Genomic DNA, 27,338 nt, shown 5'->3' on the forward strand with positions numbered 1-27,338 from the left:
TTCTAGATTGCCCTGCTTACTTACCTGTTGGTGCTGCTCAATTTGTATCTAACCTTGTCTGTCCCTCCATTTTCAAATTGTTGGAGTGCCATTTTGCTCACACTTCATGTTTGAGCTTAACTTGTCCATAATCTATTAGGAGTGGTGTGCTGTATTAAGAGTGTGGTGATTTTTCAACTGCTTTACTTTAGAGAGATGTTATACAACTGATGTGTAAATAAATGTATATTCTTTTACTCAGAGACTTTGAGTCAGTGTTTGTTTGAATCCTAGTAATTGCTGTCCTTTGTGTAAATATTGATACTGCTCACTTGCTCTTGAGATAAGTCTGGCTGCTCAGCCATTGCTACCACTTTACTGTGTAGTACAGGCTTGTACCAAAGGTGAATTTGTGCTGTCACTTGTAGTCTTAATTGTGTGTGGTGTTCCCAAACAGTACTGGATATAATTCTGCCCAACATTGACACGTAGTTGTACACATTTGGAACACCATGTCCACACCTAAAGAAGCAGGAGGCAGTGGGGATGTGTTGCATGTGGTCTTTGCACTGCTGAAGCAGTACTTGCTGTATGCACTTCGAAGGCCTGAATTGCTCGTGGTCAATTGAGGGAATCATCCAACTCCCTCCATATCAAATCATTCAGGGATACATGCACCAGTACAAGAACGTGCACAGTCACTGCATCATGACCTGAACATTGGGAGAGGGGAGTAAACTTTCAGATCCTACCAGGAGCCCTAAGGCAGATGGGGGAGGTGTGCAGATCTTATATAATGAATATCAGGAAATAATGACAAATGGGGGACCCAGAACAGCAGGACACTAAACATCACAGATCTCTTTCTGTGCTGACCTCATCCACTAGGTTAGATTCCATTGATGATGGGCTGGAAGATGAGGAACTAGACAAAGATGATGTTCCCTTAGGTCCCAGTTGGGAACATACTTTGCTATTAGAAATCAGTTATAAGGAGTTGGAAGATCAGAATGACATCAACACAGGTGGAGAGGCTGATGTATAAGTTGAATGTCCCCCTACCTGTATATGTCATCTTTTAGTTACAGACTTCCTTTTGCAGCTCAGACATGACATCACATCAATATGTGCCATCTAGAACTTAACATGCACCATCACATCCAGCACAATCAGGCCTCCATCCACCCAGCCTGTGTGCTGCTAGCCCGCTGTATGAGTATAAACTAAGGCTATGCTTCACAGAAAAATAAAAATAAAACGGAATGTGACCACATTCACACTTTGGCAAAGCAAGAGCAAACATGGGTACTAACTACATCTATACAGGTCCATATGCAGTGACCCCATTGCAGATATGGGAAAAAATTTGAAAGATCTGCGGTTCATTCCTCCCTGAACCATCAGACAATTAGTATATCTCCAGCATTCTACACGGTCACCCCTGAAATTATTTCAACTGCAACAGTGTTTGGCACATGAAGCTACAACCCCTGTATCAAAACAGACCTAGTAGTGATCCCCCATTTTATCAGGGCAGTGTTAAGGAAGTGTTTGTGCATGGCCAGAAATATCACAAGTCCCATGACGGACAATATATTTTCCATGCTAAACTAAGCTAAGCTATTGGCAATAGATCTGAAACCATCTGATCCTGAAATAATCTACTTCAAATCCACAATCCGCCAGCCATATTTATGGACACTGTATTAACTTGGTGTTCAGCCCCCTTTGTCCAACTCTGACAACATTCATGGGGTAATATTTGAAAGTATGTTGCCCTTTGTCCCCAAATTCAAGAGATTTCCAGAAAATCACACCTCTTACTGCATGTGCATAAACACATCCTTCAGTTCCTTAACATAACACACACATCCTAGGTGACAACATCCATGCTGTTTAGAGACTGGATTATTGTAACAGTCTATTCCTTGACTATCACAAGAGCCTTACTTATCAACTCAACTCTGTATCAGTCAATTACTGAGCAAAAGAAAATTTAAAATATGAAAAAATACAGAATTTCGAAAAGCACATTTCCTTGCAAGTATATGTGGTGGAGTATAGGAAGATAAAAAATATAAGTGAGTATGGGGGAGATTGCGGGTGTCTCTTCCCACATATAGTTGTAAGGAAATACACAGAAAAAAAACCTGTATTTTCATCTTTATTTTTTTTTTTACTCAATGTGGTTACATAGATCCATTATCTCAAGGTAATCCACAATAAAGCGTTCCAGACTGCTACTTCGTATTAAACTTTGTGATTATATTCCAGGCATGATTGACCACAATTTGCACCCTGTTGCTGCCTACAATAACATCAAGGTGCTTTGAATCCTTCACAAATAATTTTGGGATTCTGGTCAGGTACACCTCATTCATAAGATTTAGACTGCCTTCCTATCAAAGCCTGTCAGATCCTCCCTGCATTACTAAAATAGTAATAATCATCACTCCATTCAGAAAAAAAGAGCTAAAACAATGGCCACTATAAGTACCACAATTAAAAATTCTCTCCTGGTTGTACCAAGGATGGAAGAAAACCACCTTCACTTCAGGAAGACAAGTAATACCCTTTTCATTATTATCTCCTTCAACACCTCCCCCAGTATCTGTCTTCTGCTGTACTACCACTCCACCCCCATCCTTTGTCTCACCCTTCTAATTGGAATGCACTCTTAAGGGATCTATTCATCATCAGATTCTCCTGAATTCCTTAGCTCCTCAGCTGCGAGTAAGAATTGTAACCCAGAAAGGAGCCTATGATGGTGGGACTGCAGTTACCTCAATAGGCCAACAGGAACAGGTGTTTCTTACCCATTCCTGAGCAGAAACTCCCACCAGCCAATTGGGGTGATTCAGCACTTGGGCAGGGCTGGTTTACTGTGATCTCTCAGAGGAGTAGATGGCCAGCGACCTAGAATGTGGACCTCTCTGCCCCCTCAACGTTCTACTGCCCTTTACCCTAGTAGTGGAAAAGAGCATGTGTTGCCCTCTTAAAATGACCTGCAGTTGCTCAATTAATCAAGTCAATAGTACATAAAGAAGATGAAAATGTTGGAGATGAACCTCTTTCCTTTACCTAGAGATTGGAGAGAAGAATGTTATCACTTCACTATCCTATTTTGATAATTCAAAAAACGGCCAGTTGGAGTGACCTAGGCTATTTAGACTGTGATGTAGTAGCAGTGATTATGCAAGACCTGTGTACATTTGATGTTTAGGCACAGAGAGAAGACTGGCCCTAAAAAACGCAAGAGGAAACATTCAACTCCAAACAAGGAGAATTCAGAAAGGTCACTATAGGTTCTACTTTGATCTCTCTAATAGAGGTTAAGGACTCCTATAAAAGGGCACCAGCCTTTAAAACTCCTTTCAAGAAGAGTGGGCAGTGGTACTTCTAAATCTCCTATCTCAGCATAGTCTGGGTGCATAGACAGAGACAGCCTGTGTTCTGGTTCTTCCCCTCTTTCACTGGCAAAACGTTTCAGCCAAAAGTCTGCATATTCTGTTGATTTCATTCCAGGGGTGGGGTGTCTGTTTTATTTTATTAGTCTGTCCATTTATTTTGATTCTTTGATTGTTTTCTACCACATTACAATTGTTGTTTTGATGCAACCTTGATGGCTCACAAACCTCTTGAAGGTTCTAGCCTGCCCTTCGCCCAGGCTTCCTGAAAGAGGTGAAGGAGGTATATAATTATAATTTTGTGTGATTCACCTTTATGACCATGATCACTGCTGATTTAGCTCTACTGTGAGAATGAGTAGAAGTTCAGAACATTTATATAAAAACTTTATGTAGTTATGGTAAATTGCTCATCTCATAGGAAGAACACTTTTTGGGCGGCTTATAACTTCGCTCCCCTTAGACGAATCCTCACCAAACTTTGCAAAAATAGTATATCGCCCACTCTGAATTTTTTTGCAAAGTTTGGTGAGGTTTGGTCAAGGGGGGGGCAAAGTTATAGGGTGGTCCCAACATTTGTTTTTTTCCCATAGACATAATGGGAAAAAAACTTTGCTCACGCCTACAGCCCAAACCGCTGGACCGATTTGCACCAAATTTGCGACAGGAGCAGCGGCTTGTTCCCAAAAATGTGCTTTTGTAAATGTGGTGGAAATACGTCCAGTAGTTATTTTTTTAAACAACCAAAAAGTAGGTCTAAAAAAATTAGTGATATCTATGTCCGCTCCGTGGACACACTTCCCTGTTCGCTCCGCCGACAGGACACCGATTGGCTAAATGGCTTGCGTCATATCCAGGGACATGCAGCATGTTTGTTGATTGGCTGGGATGAAGCGTGAGGTGCGTCACATTGTTTTGATGCGCCCGCCATCTTGGATCTGCGGACATCCACGGATTTTGCGTAGTGTGTTGGTATGTAGGAGTGCTTGGGGAGGGTGAGGGAGTAAGAGATGGGTCAAATGCTGTTTTTATTTGGGTGACAGGTGCCCCTGATGTTTTCGCTATGTCCACAGCCATCGCAGCTGTCCGCGGACATAATAAGTGCACTACTAGCTATTTTACTTTAGTATGATGTTGGTTTCGGGTTGTTTGTAGAGCATTGATTGTAATTAATATCCCCTATAAGCAGCCCAGATACCATAGTCAAAATGTTTGATTCTATGGGTGTGTTATGCTGCGGTGGTTGTGGCCAGGGCCTAGAGTCTTCAGTGCATGTGTAGGCCTTCAGCCATGCACCCAAGACTCTAGGCCCTGGCCACAACCACCACAGCATAACACACCCATAGAATCAAACATCCGTCAAATATCCACAACCCAAAAGTTGTATACTGTTTCATTTGTAGAGTTTGTATGTGAAGTTTTGGCTAAATCATGCAATTAAGATTGTAGAGTTTGGTAACAAGCACTGCAGTATAACATACCCATGGAAGCAAACATTTTAGATTGTGGTGTATGGTTAGATGTTTGCTTGAATGGTTGTGTTATGCCGCAGTATTTGTGAGTCAAATTACTATATACTTACTGTTTGACTTTTTGTGATTGGATATATTTTTTTCATGAAATGGGTAACTGGAGTAAGTATTCTTTTTCAATCTCTGGGATAAAAGAAAAGATCATATGTCAGTGTAGGTAGTTCATAATGAGTTATTACATTACATAATAGACATTTCTGCATTATTTTGACCCTCATATTTAGTACTTTAGAAGTAGTATATTTCAAACTATTGTACTGTGCAATTTTCTCAGTTTCTGTCTTTGTTTATTAAATTATTGGGTCTGTGGGAAAAAAAATTCCATGCTGGATTAAATTTTGTTTTTTTTTGTTATGATACAATATAGTTCTTTCTTTGTTTTTAGTGTTTATTTCTTGTTTCTTGCTAATCTATCTGTTGGCTTGCTGCAGATTGTTTGGGCAGTTTGATACTTGTTGGTGTATTCTAATTGATTACTTCTAGTTTTATGATAATCTTCCATCTGTTGGCTTGTTGCAGTTTCTTTGGGGCAGTAAGATTCCTGTTGGCATATTTTAACTGGTTATAGTTTTTTATTTATACTTTCAAGTTATTCCTCTATCTGTTGGGTTGTTGCAGATTTTTTAGGCAGTTAGATAACTGTTGGTGTTTTCTAATTGTTAATTTCTTGTTATATTTTAGTGCTATTGATTTATCTGTTTGGTTGTTGCAGAATCTTGGGGCAGTTAGATACTTGTTGGCGCATTCTAACTGTTTATAGTTTTGTAATTGAAGTTTTGTTAATGTTTATGCACAGATTAGTTATTAAATTTTGGTGTTAAGAATATTAAATAAGTGTTTAGAAGATTTGCTGGTAATATTTGTTTTAGAGTAATGGTAGTGTCATTACATTCAAACCATCCACATTTCTTTTTTATATATGCACTGTAGTGACCTGCATTGGCTGTGGCACCTGCATGGTAGATTATACCCATTGTAGTGAAGGTTTTCTTACCAAGTGATACTTGACCATGTGTGAATCCAGTCAGCTTGCAGTTGTTTTTGGTACCATCTGCACTGTAACGTAAAAGCATTACAATTATGTATTTACTATGTATCTGTATTTGTAAGGTGGATCGATTATCTGAATTGCAGATTGCAGGTAGTGCATAATCTGCCATGGTTTGCATTGTGTACAAGTTGCTGAAATGGAATGAATTAACAGTTAGGTATGGATACATACACAAAGCGTTCATTAGGGATTTGTTCCTGTTCCACATGGCTGCAGAGAGTGCATGTATGTTTCCACATGTATGAAATCTGGAAGATTTCATATATAAGTATGTGTTTGTTTTCCAGTACTTGTAGTAAGTACATTAGACATTCTTGTGGATTTTCTTGTGAGTTTATAGTGAATATGACCTTTCCAGCACAGTAGTCCAATTTGTGTCTTATTCCATGAACACTGTAGGTGTTGTCAGGATTGTTGGTTGCATTTCTATGAAGGACTAACATTTGCAAACACAATTGTCTGTATTGTGTAAGTAAATGTTGTCAATAATTGGTAGCAATTGGAATAGAATATGTATTGCTACATTTGTGCAGAAATTTACACCAATTGTATTTGAAAATTTGAATGGACCTGACAGTTCTATGTCCAAGTCATTTGTTCGGAGTGTGTGTTGCTTCTTTGAAGAAGTACTTGAGTTACTTTGAGCAGTAGATTCTTCTTTGGTTGTGGTACTTGATGAAGTATTAGCTTCTTTTACTTTCTTTGGAGGAATTGCAATGAGATTCTGTATCATTTCTGTTTGAAGTAGTTTTCTTTCACAATGTTTGGCTTTTTGTGGAACAGGATAGGTTTTTAGAAGGGGTGTACAGTGAGCATAGTCTATTGTATACTAGAATGAAAGGAATATCAGCATTTTCTTTACTTGTATCAAAGTTGATTAGAAATAGTCTGTCAAGTGTAGGTAAACGTGATAGTGCTACATAGCTCATGCCTTCTTTAGAGACTGTGCTCCCAATATCTATCAATGCTTTATCTAGGGTAAGACCTTGTGATTTGTGAATGGTGACTGCGTATGCTAGAGTTAGAGAAAATTGTTCTCTGCGTACATAAATGTCTTTGAAAAGAAGGAAGTGGGTTGTTGAGCGTCCTATCCTTTTAACTTCTGATAGTTTATCAAAGAGAATATTGACAAAATGAATGTTGTTGTCATGTAGGTACGTGTGAAAGCCAACAACTGTACCAAGTGCTCCATTACCTAGTCCTTGCTACATGTCAAGGTTATGTTTAAGCATTACTCTACAGTTTAAAGATAATTTTAATATTTTCTCCAAGCCAGCTGTGCTGGAAATAGAGTTGTCTAAGGTATTTAGTCTTGTTGTGGCTTGTTGACACATGGGTAGTGTCAAATCATGCATGTCCAGTTTGTCTGTGGAGCAAATTACAATTATTGGTTGCATTTCTTTTTTGAACATTGTTTCATTGAATTTTGAACAGCTTGCAAGAGTTGGTATCAAAGACATACAATTGACATGTTTGTGTGCTAATTGTTCCATGACATCAGTAGCACATGAGTTATGGCCATAGAATGTATGGATGTGCCTGTTTTTTAATATTGCTTGTGATTTTTGAGATAGTTCACCAACTCTAATACTTTTTAAAATGTTGGCGTATGTGAGGTCTGCAGACTGACACATGTTTTCTGTTAATGCTCTGTATTGGAAATGTTGCCAAAGGTTGACATTTCTTATGCTGCCAAGAGTTTTCCGGCAGAGTTTTTGCCCTAAGGTTTTAAAAATAGGTTCACCTTTCACTGGTGTAAATTGAAGAAGATCTCCGAAAACAATAATGTGTTTTCCTGCAACGAGCTCTTCATAGTTTGTTTTCAGTACTTCTTGTAATCTGAGGTGAATCAAAGCCAACATTAGGTTGGAGACCATGCTCACTTCATGTATTAGTAGTATTTTCATTTGTTTCAATACTCTGCGTAGTTTCATTGCAGCTTCTGCAGAAAGTTGTAATAGTCTAATTTGTTCTGGTGTTCTACTGGCAATAGTAGTAATCGGTGTAAAGTGACACCACCTATGTTGTAGGCAGCTAAACCTGTGGGGGCAGTGACAACAGTTCACAGTTTGATGTTTGTCAATTGTTGAAGGAATTTACTGATGATTTTGAGTAGGAATTTTTTGCCAGAACCAGCTTCACCTCTGATGTACAGTAGTATAGGTTTATAATTATGGCAGGAACATTCTTTATTTTCATGTTGTACACCAAGTGCAATTTGTTTTGTTACTTCTTCAAAAATGCTATGTTGTTCGTTGTTTAGTTTTGATTGTAGTATAGTTAAGTCTTCTTTATCTTCATACTGACACATGGTGTTTTGTACTTCTATCATAGCTAATTCTGCCTCATTTATTATTAGTGGTTCTCCCAGTGGTTCTTGGCTTCCTGTTACAGAAGGTCGACTACTGTCAGGAGTGTCTTTATCTAGTTGGGCCTGGAGTTCTTCTTCGTGTTGCTGTTCATTGTCCATCATTGTTTTGTATTGTGTAATGTTTACATCAGTTATAGTGCTTTCATTTGCTTTGAAAGCATCTTCATATGAGTCATAGTTTTTTAGTATTTCGTTTTCTTTTCTCCATGGTTTAAAGAGTTGTAGCAGGGACATGTAATATATTTCTTTATGTGGAGGAGTCTTCAATGACAATTTGATATGATTAATTAAATTTGGTTTAGTGAGTTTAACTAAGCTGCCTTCACAGTTTGTCACTCTGTATTTACCTTTTTTTTCATCAGGTTTTATATTATTTTAGTATGTGTAGTTTTGGGCTATGTGGTATAGACACATGGTTTCCAAAGTATTACTTCTGTTTGGGTAGTATGTGTCCAATAAATTGTTTTTTAAAATGTCTTGGCTGTTGGGATCATGTTTGGCTATTGTTTCTATATCTTTGTATGTTTTTAGAACTCTTTTTCTAGATTTAGCTGGACCAAGACTTAGCCATACTATATTTTCAGATTCACCATACAATGCAGTACCAGTTAAACGGTCAGCTGCTTCATATGATCCACATTCTCTATGGGAGAGCATTTTTATGCCCAAGCTGTATAATTTCTGAGACACTGTTTTATCTGATGAAAGGTCATTCCAGAGGTCTTGGAGCTCTGTCTTTTCTGCTTTGGTTAAGTATGCTGTGACATATTGTGCAACTGCAGTAGAATTGTCTGCATTCCATAAGTGGGCAATGATTGCATTATAATCATTGATATATTTTTCTTCGTTTCTTTTTATGTAATATGTATTTTTAGGTGACTTACCTTTAACACTATGTCTAACTGAAGACATGATGTTGTTCACTTAACCTGTATTTCTAACTGGTCTAGAGAAACCAAATTGGCATTTGGTGTAGTATTTCCCTTTGTTTTTGTATTTGCGATGACAATATTTGCCACATTTGTGTCTTTGAAATTGTAAAATTTGTGAATGAAGATCACTGTTTGCGGCTACTGATGGAATTTCACAAGTGACATATTTTTCAATAAACTGTAAAACAGAGGCATCACTGTCTTGACCAAATTTAGGAGCATCTTTAATCCATAAAAGCATGTGGATATGTGGTGCTCCTCTGGCTTGGTATTCTTTTCTCCAAAAGAAGTGTTGCACTTCTCCAAGGGGAGGAACAGTTTTATTACAAATAAAATGTAGCATAGCAATGAAGCGATGGTGAAAATATCTTGAAACATTAACAGGATCCAAAGAAATAAGTTCTCCTGATGTTAGAATATCTATGTTTGTTTTGTTTTTATTTGATATGCGTAGGAAATCATGTAAATCTTCCCATGCTTATTCTGCACAACTTAATGTAACAAACCAAGTGGGTGGGCCAAGGTTTCTGATCATACAACGTACATCTCCATGACGTTGAAACCAGTACTCTTTAGTACCACGCATATTTGCTAATAGATTTGTAATATTTGATTGTAAAACCTCCTCCTTTTGTTGCACTTTTTGTAATAATTGTGTAGCTGTCATATTTTGAAAGTGTGATCCTGATTTTAATATTTGTGCAACTCCGTAACATAAAGATGCTAGTTCACTTTCAAATAGTAGGTGGAATATGTATTCCACATTTTGTCCAAATCTGGGATCTTCAGAATACATCCATAATGAGCAGTATTCTGAAGCTGATATTTGAATAGGTCTATCATCATACCTTCCTCCTTTGCCAGTAGGAAAGAGTAGAGGAAAAGCATATGCTTCTATACTTTTATCCCATATACTGATTGGTGATCATTTTGTTTGACACATTTGGTATGTTTCCAGTGCATCTTCTATGGTGTCATTAGAGTGCAAAGGATGAATTGTATAATGGTCTAAAGTATTTGATATTGTAGCAGGATCTAGTAGCTCAAATTGACCAGCTTCTTGTGTTTCTTGAATTATTTCAGTTGTATCTTTCAAGTTTTCTTCAATATTAATTTCTTATTCTCTTTAAGATTTTGTAAGGCTTGTCTAACTTTATGTAAATCTACGAGCTGTTGCCATATTTCTTTGTCTTTTGTAGGTACTCCATTTACTAAGATAATTAAAGATTGCTGCATTGGACGTTGCACTCCTAGAGTATGCACATTTTCTTCTAGATCTAATGGTAAATAAACTACTTTTCCACGAATGCCTTTTACCAATTCAGAGGGAGGTAATTTTACTGTTTTTGGTTGAAGGCATATTATTGCTTGAAATGGGTGTACTGTTTGAATTATGATGCTCTCATATAAATTAAGTTGTTGTATTGGGTTGGTAGTGGGTATAATTCCAAATTATTTGTGATAGCATGTGAAGGAGTTTTGTTGTCAAGTTTTGTAGTGCAGTAACTGCAAAGTATTAAGGGGTCACTTATTTCATAGTTGTTTTCTACTACAAGGTAGAGAGCTAATTCAAACCATTTAGAATCTTCATTGTCTTCTATTTTATATGATAGGTCTACAGTTTTCGTGTTACTTTTATAAAAAGTTCTGCAGCAACATACACATACATGGTTTGGTACTTCAGCTGATGTACTTTTAAATTTTAGTATTTCTTTTTTGTATGTGTTTAGCAAAAGGTTGCCATGTATAGAATTGTTGCTAATTTGGTTTAACGCTATTTCATTCTGTAAATGGCTTTCACTTCCAAAATATCTTTTCTGGATATAGTCAATTTCTTGAAGTAGGTCTTTTGCTGTACCATGTAGAAGAATGTTATTTAAATTTGCTAGTGCTAAAGCAGGACTTTTAGCATAGTACAGTTTATAGACTAGATTTCTTATAGTTGAATGATGTGTTGATATTCTTGTGATATCATGTGAGGTGGTTTTACAAGTAGGTCCTGTAATGCAGGCCAATGAATGTCCTTGTAGTCCTGTGTATTTGCACACTGGGCAGGTATCCATATTTTGCAGTAGTTTAATTTTGATTTTGTCTTTGCTTTTTACATATTGATTGAGGAATTGGCGTAAAGACTTGAAACATTGTTTAGGAATGTTACATATTGACGTGCATGGCCATTTTTACATTAGACGTTCTGATTCAGTTGAATGGAGGGGTAATTCTAAGTTTTCAGGGCATATTTTTGTAAGGAGTACTTCTTGTTCCATTATGGTATTATTAACTTTTTCATAACCTCGACCACTGCTATGTATGACAATTATATTTGTTTGCTTTTGTTTGTACGCTTCTTCATTAAAGTATGGTTCTGTGCTCATAGTGTGACTCCATTCACCTTCGCAGATACTTAAGAAGTTCTTTCTGTTGACATTTCGTTTATTGAGAAGTCTTTTTTGTAATTTAGTTATTAGTTTTGTTAGTGGTTTCATTTTGTTTAACACTAAAATAAATAACTTTCTTTTGAGAAGAATTGCACTGTCTATCAACGCTTCTAAAATTAATTTCCTACGATATGTTTTAAGCATTGAACCTGATTTCTCTCCTGTTTTTATAAGATTTGAAAGGACTTTGTGATGAACATTTTGGCTAAAATACTTTTCTTGGTATGCTTACTTTGCACTATATTAAAATTTAAAGAAGTAGTTTTATCTGTAGTGATAGCTGATTTTCTGTTAATTGTTTTTTGGTTTGTTTTACATTTTTTACAAATTCTGCTAGAGATGGATGCTTATGTTGGACACTTTTATTTTCATTTGCTCTACTTCTGCGTTGCTTTCTACAGACTTGACTTTTGGTAGGCATTCTTTAGGGTCTGTTGAAAAAAATAAAGAAGGTATGGGTTGGGGTGTTCTGCAATGTATGTGTGCTGTTTGCATGAGTGTTTGAGTAAGATGATGTATGTAATGGTGTCTGATTGTTCATTGGGAACTACAACTAGTAGGGATGTGTATTCTTCAATTATTATGTTACTAAACTCAGGTTCAGATGACAGAAAAAAATAAGCTAGTGGTGTTGAGAAGTACAAATAGTAAATCTAATGTATACAATAAAAACCGTTGTTTGTTCTATAATCTGACAATTCTAGCGGTTGAGTTGGGTAATTTGTGTGTCCAAAAGTAGGAATTTGTGCGCCATTCTGGCTGTAAATCGCTGTTTAAGACATGAGGATTTTTGGACAGAATGGTGCACAATCTCTATTTTTAGGCACAGAAATAGCATGAATTAACTTTACAGTGGCCCTCATTACGACCCTGGCGGAGTGGGTTTCCGCCAGCGTTATTCGCGGCGGACCCGTCTGCCCTACTACGAGTTCCCGTAGCGCCATGGAGCCTTTCTCCGCCTGGTTTTTCCGGGCGGAGAAATCCATGGCGCTAAGGGACCTCGTTGTTAATTACGCCACCGTTCTTTACGGTGGCGTAATTAACGCCTTCCCCACTCCCATTATACCCTATGGGGCAAGAATGGGAATGGGGAAGGGCAAAATGGGGATTGGGGATTTACCGCTCCGCCAAGGTCGGCATGGGGTGGTAAATCCGCCAACCCCCATGGCGCTATCGGCGGCTTTCCGCCGTGCTCCGCGGTGCATTTAGCACCGCGAATTCCGCCAGGGTCGTAATGAGGGCCAGTATGTTTGAGTAATAATACAAATATTATGGTGATATTCTACTTACTTTTTTTCTAAAATGAGCAGTTTTATTCTTAGTTCTTCTTTGTTCTTGAAATTCGGCTGCTTCTTTTCAGGAGAATGGTCTTCACTGCAATTGTTAAAGAAATTAATTAGTAATTTTGTTTTTATATAGCATTGTTTTTAATTTAGATATAAATTCTTTAATTGAAATCCTCAGCGCCTTCCTTAAAACCATTAAAACTATCTTATTCACATAAGATACATCGCACCAGTTCAATACATATGATATGTTCCTAATGAAAAAATTGTATTGCAATGAGTAACTTTAACAAACAAAATATCTTTAGTATGTCTTGTGAAATTCATAATGTACAACTGAATACCACCATTTCTGTAACTAAGCTGTTCTAGGTAATAGTGCCTTAATGTCATGCTTAAATTAAAGTAATCAAATAAATAAATAAATAAATAAATACAATTGTATAAGTATTATTTTTTTAGATTTGAACATAGAGTATGCATGCATGCAATTTTGTTTGAATATATGTAGTCTATAAATTTCATTTAAAAAATGTTAGTTTAACATGATTTGATAGTGTGTGTATATTGAAAGTAAATAGTATAAAGTTTTATACGTGATAGTTGATTTTAGGAAATTGGAATAAACACAGTAGATTCATTTTACAGATTACACAAGCTAAAAGTCAGTTTGAAAATGTGTTCATGTACTGTACAGAAAATATGCATACCTGTAGTTTGTGTTCATGCATATGGATATGCATGGAGCTGCAAATAGAAATCTTGGAGACTTGTACAGTATTTCTTGTAGATGGTGCTTGCCAATGATATGACACTTTTACTCAGAGAGATTCACAGTACATTTGCAGTGCTGATCTATGATGATGCAGTTAGATGTAGAGGTCTTGAATGTGATTGGTGCATGGTCATGTGATTTATTAGCTACATCCAGTGAGGGAATGGCACAGAGAGTGAAGTGGAAATGGTAGAAGGGCTGTTCATGTTACGATATGTCCGCGGACATGGCGGTAGTTCGCGGACATCGGGAGTTACATCCGGGGATTTTTGGGTTCAGAAGTCATGCAAATGAGAATGAGCAGTGAAAGGGATTGGTCAGGAAAGTTTAGTGGGTGTGTTGTGCCAGGAGAGAGTTTCTCAGATATTCTTTTTGCTGAGAGAACAACAGATAGCTATGGCTGTGTGTTTCAGAAAACAGATTGTTTGGATTTTGGGAGATTTGTGGATACATTGGTTGAAGGTGCATGCAGAAAGCTGTGGAGTAGCTGTAGATCTTGGATCTCCACATGTGGAAGTACACTGGCATGGAGTATGTGGAATGAAGAGGTTGGACTTGCTACCTCTCTGTGCTACATTGGACACAAAGCAACATCCAGACATAATTGTAATTCATTGTGGAGGGAATAGATTAGGACATGTGTCTGGAATTTCTTTGCAATTTGCTATGAAAGAAGGACTTGGGAAAGTCATGGACATGTTTCCTAATTCTCAAGTAATATTTTCACGGATTGCGCAAAGACAAATGTGGCTTTGTTCTTCTTCATTTGGTCCACGAATGGAAAAAGCAAGGCACAATGTTAATAAGGCTGTTTGTGCATTTCTAAGAGATTTTGGCATGTCTTGTTTTCAAAATGAAAATATTATGTTTCGTAGTACATACATTTTTCGCAGAGATGGAGTCCATCTTACTTAATCTGGCAATCAGATTTTTCTGAGAAATGTACAAAATGCATTGCGACCTTTTTTAGAAATACAGCATCCATTTTAAGTAGGTGTTAAGTATTTATAATTTTTTACATACATACACCTCCCAAAGTCTTTTTTCAGAGCCACCACTTCCTCCCAGAGAAAAATGCAATGGTAACAATAGGGTAGCACCCCAATTTTTTTAATGTTCGCAAACTGTCCGTGGATTTTTAAGAAATACAAAGGGCCCTGCTTTATTTATCTTCACTTCTATTTTTTAACTGTGAAAGGCGGCTCTGAAAAGAGCCTTATTTTTTTTTGATTTTTGTAATTTTGGATTTTTTTTTGTTTTTTAGACACAACACACTAGGAGAGGAGGGGAAAGGAGGGTAAAGGGGGGACACCAACCACAGGGATAAGAAAGGGCGAGCTGAGAGAGGAAGATGTAGAGAGGGTTTTATTTGGGTAGTGAGCAGGTCTTCTCGTGCTCTGAGACGATAGTCTCAAAAGCACTCCGAAGTCGCTACCCCTGCAGAGTACTGTGTCACAGTACATACAACTGTGACCCTCGAAAGGTAAGGGTCATCAGAATGCTGTATGGCCTGTGAGGCAGCTTGAGGAAGACGCTGTCCCAAAGAGGTGGTCCTTGTGGTGACAGGATCAGAAATGGAGGATGAAGTAGAGGAAATCAACCTAGCACGTTCTTTGCAAGGTACAACCTTGCGAATAGCCCCAGAGTGAAATGACCTCAGGTGTCAATTCATGCTCGTGGTCTCAAAGCTGTACAAAGCGTGCTTCCCGCGACTGAGTATCATTTTGCACTCATTGCAGATAACACGGTTCGCACGAGCCTTAGGACCATTCCCATAAATGGAAAATAACCGCCACACCCAAGACTCACGTCTAGTGCAGGTAGTAGGGATTTCCTCTACCTCATTCTCGTCATCCTCTTCTTCCTCCTCTGCATCCTCACTCCTGTTCCCCTCTTCAGGCCCTTCAGAAGGTGGTGGTGGTGGAGGGGTTGGGGGTGGTGCTGAAGCAGGTGTAGCACCAGGTGGCAGTTCTGCAGCCAGGGATGCCATCTCGATGGTGTAATCAGCAAGTTGCTGGAGAAATAGCTGTGCTCTGAGGAATAGCCAGAAACACAATGAGAATAAGCTCTAGGGCGTGGTCTTTTATAGGGGTGCTTGTACGCGGTTCGCGGACATGCGCGCTGTCCGCGGACAGATCGAACACAGAAAAGGATTGAAAAAGTTTCAAAAGATATGTAGAAACTCAGGATTACTATATGGGACTTGTGCAATGATGAGTTTTTATGGAAAAATATTGTGGATTACTCGAAAATGTACTTTTAAAATGTTCGGGTCTCACCAACAGTGTCCGCATTCAGAACATACGATCAGCATGGGCGCGGTCACATGAACCCTTCGCGAACAGGTCCGTGAAGTAAGCTCCTGTCCGCAGGACACCAAATGCACGGACATTGGTTTGCGCATGCGCGTTGATGTTCTACGGACAGTGTTCGGGTCCTGAATTAATTAAAAGTGCGTCACACATCAAACTAACTTTTCTGGACATTGCGTGTGTTCTAGAACAGTTTAAACTTGCTAGCGAACACTACAGACAGATATAGTGTTCTTTAGGACACTTCCATTTTCGTTTGATTACGAACATTTCAGGACACCGCTTGTGTTCTTAGAACAGTTTCAACTTGCTAGCGAACAGTACGGACAGGTATAGTGTTCTTTAGGACACCTCCATTTTCGTTTAATTACGAACATTTCAGGACACCAATTGGGTTCTTAGAACAGTTTGAACTTGCTAGCGAACAGTACGGACAGGTATAGTGTTCTTTAGGACACCTCCATTTTCATTTAATTACGAACATTTCAGGACACCGCTTGTGTTCTTAGAACAGTTTCAACTTGCTAGCGAACAGTACGGACAGGTATAGTGTTCTTCAGGACACCTCCATTTTTGTTTATTTGCAAACATTTCAGAACACCCACGCTGTCCGCGGACATCTACATTGTTTTTAAAAAAATAAAAAATGGGAAGTAATTACATCACAATATAAAAATGTAACTTTATTTCACATATATTAATAATGTATGACAGAGAAGGTGAGGCAGAAACAGAAACACAAACTGGAGAATTAGGGGTTTCAACATGATTGGTATCAGGTGAAGAAGGGATGGAAGTCTCATCAAAACGTTTTGGATTATGGAGAAGGTTTGGGGATAATTGACTGGGATATGGTGAGGGGGACAAGTACATATGGGACAATGGTATGAGGTTTTTGTTTTAAAATGATCCTCAACAAAGGTTTCCAAATTATTAAAATTGCTCAATAATAAATCCATTTTTTCTTTTAAGCTGTCAAGCGTGTTTTCCATAACAGTTTCTTCAGACATATTTTCTATTTTGGTATGCTCTGTACAAAAAGAAATATATATGTTAAATATATATAAAATAATAACAATTAAGGGGGTAATTCATAGAATTCAGCGCACAAGTGGCGTATGCGGTTGGCGAACAGTGTGCGCGTGCGAATCCCTGCGCCAGCCGCGTGTGCTAAAATACATTTCCGCGCACAGCGTGTTCATGGATTACAGCCACCAAAACCAGCCGTGGCTCACAGTGGCGCAGCAACCCTGCAGCAGCGCCAGTTACGCCCCCAAGAATGCCCCTTGCGCAGGGAAAAGCCATCAAAATCCCCAATCCAGCGCAAAGGGCTGCGCTAACCCTGTACCAGCACGGCAAGCGGGGTACGTGTATCACTGCGGTGCGTGGGAAGTTTCACACGCGATTCCATCAGGGTACATGTTTTACTGGGGTGCGTGGGAAGTGTCACACGCGATTGGCCCTGTGCGAGCGGGGTATGTGTACTACTGGGGTGCGCGGGAAGTTTCACACGCGAATTCAGCAGGGTACATGTATTTCAGGGGTGCGCGGAAAGTTCCACACGCGATTCCATCAGGGTACGTGTATTACTGGGGTGCGCGGGATGTTTCACACGCAAATTCAGCAGGGTATGTGTATTTCAGGGGTGCGCGGAAAGTTCCACACGCAAATTCAGCAGGGTACGTGTATTTCAGGGGTGCGTGGGAAGTTTCACACGCGATTCCATCAGGGTACGTGTTTTACTGGGGTGCGCGGGAAGTTTCACACGCGATTGGCCCTGTGCGAGCGGGGTACGTGTATTACTGGGGTGCGCGGGAAGTTTCACACGTGAATTCAGCAGGGTACGTGTATTTCAGGGGTGCGCGGGAAGTTCCACATGCGATTTCAGCAGGGTACGTGTATTTCAGGGGTGCGCGGGAAGTTCCACACGCAAATTCAGCAGGGTACGTGTATTACTGGGGTGCGCGGGAAGTTTAACACGTGAATTCAGCAGGGTACGTGTATTACTGGGGTGCGCGGGAAGTTTCACACGCAAATTCAGCAGAGTACGTGTATTTCAGGGGTGCGCGGGAAGTTTCACACACGATTTCAGCAGGGTACGTGTATTTCAGGGGTGCGCGGGAAGTTCCACACGCGATTCCATCAGGGTACGTGTATTTCAGGGGTGCGCGGGAAGTTCCACATGCGATTTCAGCAGGTACGTGTATTACTGGGGTGCGCGGGAAGTTTCACACGCAAATTCAGCAGGGTACGTGTATTTCAGGGGTGCGCGGGAAGTTCCACACGCAAATTCAGCAGGGTACGTGTATTTCAGGGGTGCGCGGGAAGTTTCACACGCAATTCCATCAGGGTACGTGTATTTCAGGCGTGCGCGGGAAGTTTCACACGCGATTTCATCAGGGTACGTGTATTTCAGGGGTGCGTGGGAAGTTTCACACGCGATTCCATCAGGGTATGTGTATTTCAGGGGTTCTGGGGAGTACTACACGTGAATTGGCCATGTGGGTCCTCCCAGGTGTTCGCTCTACAACCTCCACGGCCCCTGCAGGCAGCCCACACCACGGGGGACTACCCTGCACCCCTGCTCATGTCCCACAGGCAGCCCATCCACCATGGGCATGCTCCCCAGCCAAGCCACATGTTACCTTGCACTACTGATCAACAATGGATGTCTCCCAGCACCCCCACCCCCCACCAGTCAGGGGCACCCTCCACCAGGCCCCCACTCCTGTCTCCCTGCACCCCCACCCGCCACCAGTCAGGGGCACCCTCCACCAGGCCCCCACACATGTCTCCCAGCACCCCCACCCCCCAGTAGTGCAGGGCACCCTCCACCAGGCCCCCACACATGTCTCCCTGCACCCCCACGCCCCACCAGTCAGGGGCACCCTCCACCAGGCCCCCACTCCTGTCTCCCTGCACCCCCACCCCCCACCAGTCAGGGGCACCCTCCACCAGGCCCCCACACATGTCTCCCAGCACCCTCACCCCCCAGCAGTGCAGGGCACCCTCCACCAGGCCCCCACACATGTCTCCCTGCACCCCCACCCCCCACCAGTCAGGGGAACCCTCCACCAGACCCCCACTCCTGTCTCCCTGCACCCCCACCCCCCACCAGTCAGGGGCACCCTCCACCAGGCCCCCACTCCTGTCTCCCTGCAATCCCACCCTCCACCAGTCAGGGGCACCCTCCACCAGACCCCCACACATGTCTCCCAGCACCCCCACCCCCCAGCAGTGCAGGGCACCCTCCACCAGGCCCCCACACATGTCTCCCTGCACCCCCACCCCCCACCAGTCAGGGGCACCCTCCACCAGGCCCCCACTCCTGTCTCCCTGCACCCCCACCCCCACCCCCCATCAGTCAGGGGCACCCTCCACCAGGCCCCGACACATGTCTCCCAGCACCCCCACCCCCCAGCAGTGCAGGGCACCCTCCACCAGGCCCCCACACATGTCTCCTTGCACCCCCACCCCCCACCAGTCAGGGGCACCCTCCACCAGGCCCCCACTCCTGTCTCCCTGCACCCCCACCCCCCACCAGTCAGGGGCACCCTCCACCAGGCCCCCACTCCTGTCTCCCTGCACCCCCACCCCAGCACTGTGGGGCACCTGCCAGCAGGCCCCCACTCATGTCCAACTCATGTTCCCCTGCACCCCCACCCCCCAGCACTGTGGGGCACCTGCCAGCAGGCCCCCACTCATGTCCAACTCATGTTCCCCTGCTCTCCCACCCCCCAGCACTGTGGGGCACCTGCCAGCAGGCCCCCACTCATGTCCAACTCATGTTCCCCTGCACCCCCACCCCCCATCACTGTGGGGCACCTGCCAGAAGGCCCCCACTCATGTCCAACTCATGTTCCCTGCACCCCCACCCCCCAGCACTGTGGGGCACCTGCCAGCAGGCCCCCACTCATGTCCAACTCATGTTCCCCTGCACCCCCACCCCCCAGCACTGTGGGGCACCTGCCAGCAGGCCCCCACTCATGTCCAACTCATGTTCCCCTGCACCCCCACCCCCCAGCACTGTGGGGCACCCTCCACCAGGCCAACATGTCATCACAATATAGATCCCTGGTCCCTATGGTCAGCCTCCAAATGCAAAACACCCACCCGAGTATTGCATCCACCCACTTAGAAATGGCAATAACATGATAGAACACCAATTGCAAGTTTGGAAATGAACACATGTCCCTCACATACACCCAATGGGTGTCAGTGAATCTCAAAACCCATATCATGATATGCATGAAACCAATGAGATGATACTACACATTGAAGTTTGATCAAAAAATATGTATTAAAGGAAACATGAATTGAATCAAAAATAAACAAACAGAAATGGGAATGTAAAAAAAGTAAAAAGAAGCATGTCCGTGAAAAAATGCAAAACCAAAAATCATAATCCAAAGGAATGGTGTCCAAAGTCACCGTCCACAAAAGAAAATCCAATGGGAAATTATAATTGAAATCCATTGCTCCATGAGTAAATTGTAAAATGAAAAGAAAATCCAACAGTGAACTATGTACAGATGAACAAGCCAGGGTCCATGATCCCAACAAAAGAAATGAAAAATATCTAACAACACTACTTAATAAAAAAAAACTATATACAAAAATATGGCCCATTGTCCAAAAGGTAAAAAAAAATGCAAAAACAAAGGAAACCTAACACTAACTACATAACTATTTACAAGGGCAGCGGGCTAGTCCAACGACTCACTGGATGTTGTCATGGGCCAGGGCATCATCAAACTCCTGTTCAATGGCTTGGAGGCAGGCATGTTCCCTGGCCCCGAGGTCTCGCAGGGATAAAGCAGTGTCCAGCTCCAACTCCCTGTGAATACCCTCGAGGCACTCAGCCCGCCTCAGCGCCCTCCGCATGGAGTTCTCCGCCCTGACCATTGTGACGCTGTTCCTCCTCTGCCCGCTGCCGCTCTGCACCTATCTGCTGGCCCAACCGCTCCCACACGGAAGCCACTCCCATTCCAGGGTTCTCCTGCCCTCCGGCCGATGCCTGTACCCCTGATTTTGATGACCCCGAGCCATGATGCCTCCCACGTCGAGCCTGCCGCTGCCTCCGACGCAACTGCCTGTGCCAGCACGACGGCATCCAGGCTGATGGAATCCACCGACGCCATCGTGCACGTGCCCTGCACGATGATGCCGTCACATCCTCCATCTGCTGGGGTCCAGTTGCTGCTGTGTCCACTCCTGCTGGACCTCCGACTCCCGACGGTGGCAGGGATGGGGTCCCCACCGAGCCGGCTGCATTGGTCGGGGCAGGTCCACAGGGGGCCCTGGTGGCATCTGGGCCGGAAGACGGCCTGGAGAACGACTGGTGCATAGTCTCCACAGAGGAGGAGAGGGTCGCCAGATTGGCCGACACATGTAGGAAACCCCCGATCATGGCCGATCCCAACTGGGCCACGTCGGCACGGTGCTCTCCGTGATGACGTGCATGCTCCTCCCGGGAAGCACTCACCTCATCACGAATTGCATCTGTGCGCAACGCGACACCAATCAGGACCTTCTCCATACGGCCAGGGGTCCCCTCGTCCGCAGGTGGAGGGGAGTCAGATGACATGGACATCCCCCCTACCTGCGGACGGGCCTGGGATGGGGCATCCCTGCTGGTGCATGGTGGTGCAGTCACAGTGTCAGGGACAGTGACATGCACAGGTCCCTCCACGGCGACCTGTGCTGCCTCCTGCCCCTGCCCCTGGACTGCAACACTTGCACCAGCAGGGATGCCCCCACCAGGCCCCATGTGCGCCTCAGTAGCGGCCTCCTCCTCCTCTGTGGAAACCACCAACCTGGATGGCTCCACCCCGTCTTCCGCCGTTGCAAGCCCCTGTGGGGGCTCACCCACCCCTTCCGCTGCAGCCGTGGGGGCATCCCCGCCGCTTTGCTCCACAGAGCCGTCTCCGCCCTCTTCTTCACGTGGCGCTGTGTAGAGGGAGACATAGAACACAAGCATCAGGGTACTGTACATTGGTCCCCTAGACAGGAAGCAATAGCAGATGAGTGGCACTGTTAAAGATCACTTCCATCATGTCCCTCCACAACACATGGGTCAGTGCAGGTAAAACACATGCGGTAACAGGCATGGCGCATGCTATGGACATTAGCATACATATCCAAGGGATTTTTGAAACATACAATGTTGTTTTGGAACTCACATGCATCATGGGCCATGCCTATCACATGGACAAACTTCACCCTAGTTTCATCCATCTGGCCTCCTACACCACAGACACAGTGGATACAAGGATGACTAGGCTGCATCAGTGAACCTGAACATTGCGACAGACATGTGTCATGCATCCCTGGCATTCACAAGTCACAGACACGCAGGTCAGACACACAGACATGGACAGCATACATGTACATGGCATCAGCACCCATCCCTCACCCCCACCAATGTCCAGGAGCAGAGACTGGCATGCTTTCATGTGGCCATTCCGCATAGGGCAACCCATGTTGCATTTGAACACATGCACCAACCGTGTGGTTCACACATTACTGGTCTCACATGCATGACGTCCCTGCACACACACATGCATACATGGCCTATTTCACACATACAGGCAAGTATCAGACAACCAGCACACTGTGACATGCCCTGTCTCACACAGCAATGCTTGGCCACTTACCGCTCAACTCCAGACGGGCCTGCCTCTCAAAGATCTGGCCGTGGAGCGCTGGGCCTACGCGTTCCAGGACCCTCATCTTGATGGTACTCATGCGGCCCCGGCCCCCCTCCACGAGGCGCTGGGCCTTTAAGAGGGTCCTGGACCTGCAGTCATCCCAGCGCTTCTTGACATGTTGGTAGTCGCGGACTGCCACCCCCTCCGTGTTGATGGCAGTCACGATGTCTGTCCAGATCCGAGTCCGTCCTTGCTTGTTGGCACGCTTACTTCCGAAGAGGGCATCATACTGCCCCAGGACTTGCTCCACCAGGACACCAACTTCGGTGGCAGTGAAGCTGGTGCCCCTCTGCCTCTCTGGCCGCGGGTTGTCAGTGGTGCCAGATGTTGCAGTGCCCGACATGGCAACCCCAGAGACAGGAGTGGGTGGGCAACTGGGTCCTGGGGCTGGGCTGTGGAGCGATGGTATCCCAGTCGGGAGTCTTCTGTTCCAGCAGGGGTGGACACAGCAAACGGACCCCTGCAGATGGCTGATGTGCAGGCACCAAATGGCAGGGCACGGTGGCAGCAGGCAGGCAGCAGCAGATGGCTTGTGGGAGGCTGCTCGGGGCTCTGGGGGGCAGTAATTCGGCCTTTTGGGCAGGAGCGTGGTCTTCCGTTTGCTTACGCGTGGCCAGCTTGATACGGAGTGATTTGGCACGTGAAACTCTTGCACGTCTGCGTGTAAATCGAGGAAAGGCCCTTAGCGCGTAAGCGCGTCAGCACGCATACGCGATTTCATTGGACCAAAGGCCCTTAGTGGTAAGCGCATCTGTGACGTTTCGCGCACGGGCGTTTCCCTGGCAGGGCTTGTAGATCCCACGTGCCTTTACATTGCTCTGTACGTGCTTTTCGTGGGGTGCGGTGCGTGTGTTTTCCAGCTGTTGGGGTTCACACGCTATTACTTCACAGCGGGTGTTGGCTACGCATTCTTCTATACGCAAGGCAGACGGTGAGTGGTAGCCCGCTCCCCCAGGCCCGATCGCGTGAAAAACTTCACGCGAACCCCTGTAATACACGTAGCCCACTCCCCCGGGCCCGATCGCGTGAAAAACTTCAAGCGAACCCCCGTAATACACGTAGCCCACTCCCCCAGGCCCGATCGCGTGAAAAACTTCACGCAAACCCCTGTAATACACGTAGCCCGCTCCCCCAGGCCCGATCGCGCCCGATCGCGTGAAAAACTTCATGCGAACCCAAGGCACAATAGCAGTATGGGACATTCATCATTGGTGTATATTGGCGCTTTTGTGATGCGCAGGGACGATACCGTCTGCCTTCATGTGGCGGACGTGTTTAGGCCTGTGCGTGTCTTTGGCCGTGCGCGGCTTTGCCCTATTCGATTCCATGAATATGTGAGGTTCGCGTGCGTGTGGGCGTTCCGTCTGCTTCCCAGCAGTACATCCCAGTTACGCCCTTATTTTCGCGTGTTGTTCCCCATTCTGCGCGTTACGCCCCATGTTCCGACCCCTTTTTGGTGTGTGCCCCGAGGTTGTGCGCTTTCACTGTGCGCGTCGCACACTCCGTTCGGGATGTTTCAGTGACGTGTGCGCCATGCACGGGTTTGGCGCACATCCCGAGGTAAACACGCGCAGGGACTTCCATGAATCGCACGTGTGCGTTGCGCCTTTTTTTACGCGCTTGCGCCTGCTTGCGCCTGCTTGCGCATAGATTTTCGGCTCACGTTTATTCCATGAATCGGCCCCTTAATGGTTTATATTGTAAAGTGTGTACCATTAGCTTCACTATTTTCTGACATTTCGTCATGTGGGAAGTGCTCCTCTAGCCATTCCAGAGTATTAGACATTTCTGTGAAAAAAAAAAATATGTTCTGAGTACTCTGTAGGTCTGGTCTTGGTCTTAGTTGTGGAGTGTCTGTGAGGTAATTATGTTGGAAGCCTATTTATCTTCTCTTGGTATATTCCATTTTAGAATATATTGTATTTAAATGAATGGTTCGTGTGGTACATATATGGGTTACAATTCTTATGTATTACTACATATAATTTGTATGTGTACTACTTTGTGAATTTTTTAAATGTTATCATGTTGTAATATAACAATTAAACATACCCCCCCCAGACTTTTTAGGTAGTGGTACTGTTGTCTGAATATGTCCGCGGACATCAAAAATGTTCACGGACATTACATTCAGTAGAAGTGGTTCAGTATGTTCCATATTACATGTACATAAAGTCAAAGTTACTATTGTTAAGCTTTGCTACTAAAAACCTATGAAATTCAGTGAAAAAACTTTGTTAAAGGGACGTTATGGTTAAGTTGTGCTACTAAAAACCTATGAAATTCAGTGAGAAAACTTTGTTAAAGGGACGTTATGGTTCCAAGTAAAACCGAAAAACCCTTGAAATTCACCAGTTAGGGTAAGCTAAGCAACCATAACTCGCACCACCACCGTGCACTGCTAAGACTAACACCCAGGACATCAAAGATGACATCACAAATGTCATTGATATTTTGATGCTCTCCGATACCTTTTTTGGTCATGTGCGCTAAATAAAGATACCAAATAAAAATACAAGAAATCGCTACTCATCCCAGTACTCCGGGAAAAGTAGTCCTTTCATCAAAACGTACCTAACACTTGCATGCCTTTGACTTCTAAAACCCTCGCCGGGCCTTCATTCATAGAGGTCTAGCACTTCTTGGGCATTGATTTATTCACTTATTGGCTACACCTATATGTATGTATGGGATTCATAAGGTGCAAACCAAGATGAGAAGCACGAGAACACTGTATATACGGGATGAACCTAGGGCATTCCAGGCCAGCTGCAAGACTAGCAACATTTTTGAGAAGGCTATAGCAGCAGGCAACATGGAAGCTGAGGAGGTGGAGAAGTAGGTTTGAGGGAGCGATCATTGAAGGGAAAGATTTGATTTTAACAATAGGGTTTTTCAGGTCCTACCTGTTGGAGGTGGGCAGTCTTGACTCCAATGGTAATGTACTCCAGATGCAGAGTGCATAGCAGGAAAATGCCTGTTTCCTTGTTTCTTAACTTGTACTCCTTTGTTTCCATTCTGGTGATGATGTGGTGTCTGGTGGTGCCCTGGCAATGGTGAGCTTGTTGGCCAGGTAGACTGTTGTGACTGCTTTGTAGGTATTGCAGGCTCTCTTGAAAATAATGTCTGCCATAAGTGGTAGCCAGTTTAGCTCTTTGAGAATGGGAGTGATATGGTTGAAACCTCTTAGCTCTGTAATGAGTTGTGATGCAGTTTACTTCACATCGTTCAGAGGGTCCAAATTGGTATCTGGGACTCCCACAAGTAGGGAAGCATTCAGTTGAGAAATGACCAAGGCTTCAACATCTATTTGGAAACTTGTGGAGGTAGGAAATGCTTGATTTTGGAGTGGGGTGCTATGCTAGTTGGAGTTTCTACTACTGTTTATTAAACCTCTGCTTGTTCTAACATCTTCAAACTGTCCCCTGCAATCTCCTATTGCACTTTTCCTCATACTCTTACCTGCAACACGTGTCCTCTTCCCCTTACTTTTCACTTACTGATCAGAATTGCTTCCTGGGCCTATCCAATTTTTTCACTATTTCCTCACAATGGAGGCAAATGAATGCATAAATACATACAAATAAGGACCTCTAATGGCTGTATTCCATTTGGTTCCACCTAACCTAATGGATAGTTTCCATTGAAACCTAGATACTAGACATTTTCATTCAATAACATTGCCATCGTTTTAATACAAGCATGTCACATACCTTGCTATGTTAAAATGGATGTAAACCATACTTTTTGGACATCCTTTTCTTTCATTGAATTCTATCTTGAATCACCCCATTCGGTAGAACCTGTCCTATATTGCTGGACCACAATTATCAATTGGTTAGCAAAGGTCATCTAATAGGGCTCTGTTTGCCTATTATGGGACCATCATGCAGCCTCTGTTATAGAGCTTGTAAATCAAGGCATTATTATTATTTACAACAACATTCAAGATGTATGCTACAAAAATGATCAGGTATGCTTCCACTCAATTTCGGTTGATCCATTCGTTTGCATTTTTTTTTCTCAAATGGTTAACTGAAATGTCTTGCAAATGTTGCTGGTCGAATGAGGTGCTTTAAAAAAAAATCAAGCAATCACACCGATCTATGTCGTTTGTGGATTAGGGCTAATAATATAATGTGACAATTTAAAATAATACCCTCCAATGCTCTTTAAAGATGATCATATGCCTCTGAGCAATTGACAATACCGTTTGAGTCAGAATGGACGGAGAAACTCTGCATTCACAATGGACACATTAACCTTGGCTAGTTGCCAATTTCAAATTAGGGCATTGACCGACATATTTGGGACACTCTCTGCTTCTCATAATGGATGCATGGACAGCATGCAGCCACTCTGAAGACGTCTTCTCTTCTTCTCTTCTACAACACATGATAGTCACCCCTGAATTGCTGGTAGCCCCCCAAACCCTCTTCATTCCCCAGGGATTTCTCCTGATGTATTAATTTCAATTAACTATCAAGATAAGACATCTATCCAGACCACGACTCTTATACAGCCCTGTAGTTATATAAAAACTGA

This window comes from Ambystoma mexicanum, chromosome 6q, assembly GCF_040938575.1.
Source record: "Ambystoma mexicanum isolate Mex_15411 chromosome 6q, UKY_AmexF1_1, whole genome shotgun sequence".
Classification (NCBI taxonomy): Eukaryota; Metazoa; Chordata; class Amphibia; order Caudata; family Ambystomatidae; genus Ambystoma; species Ambystoma mexicanum.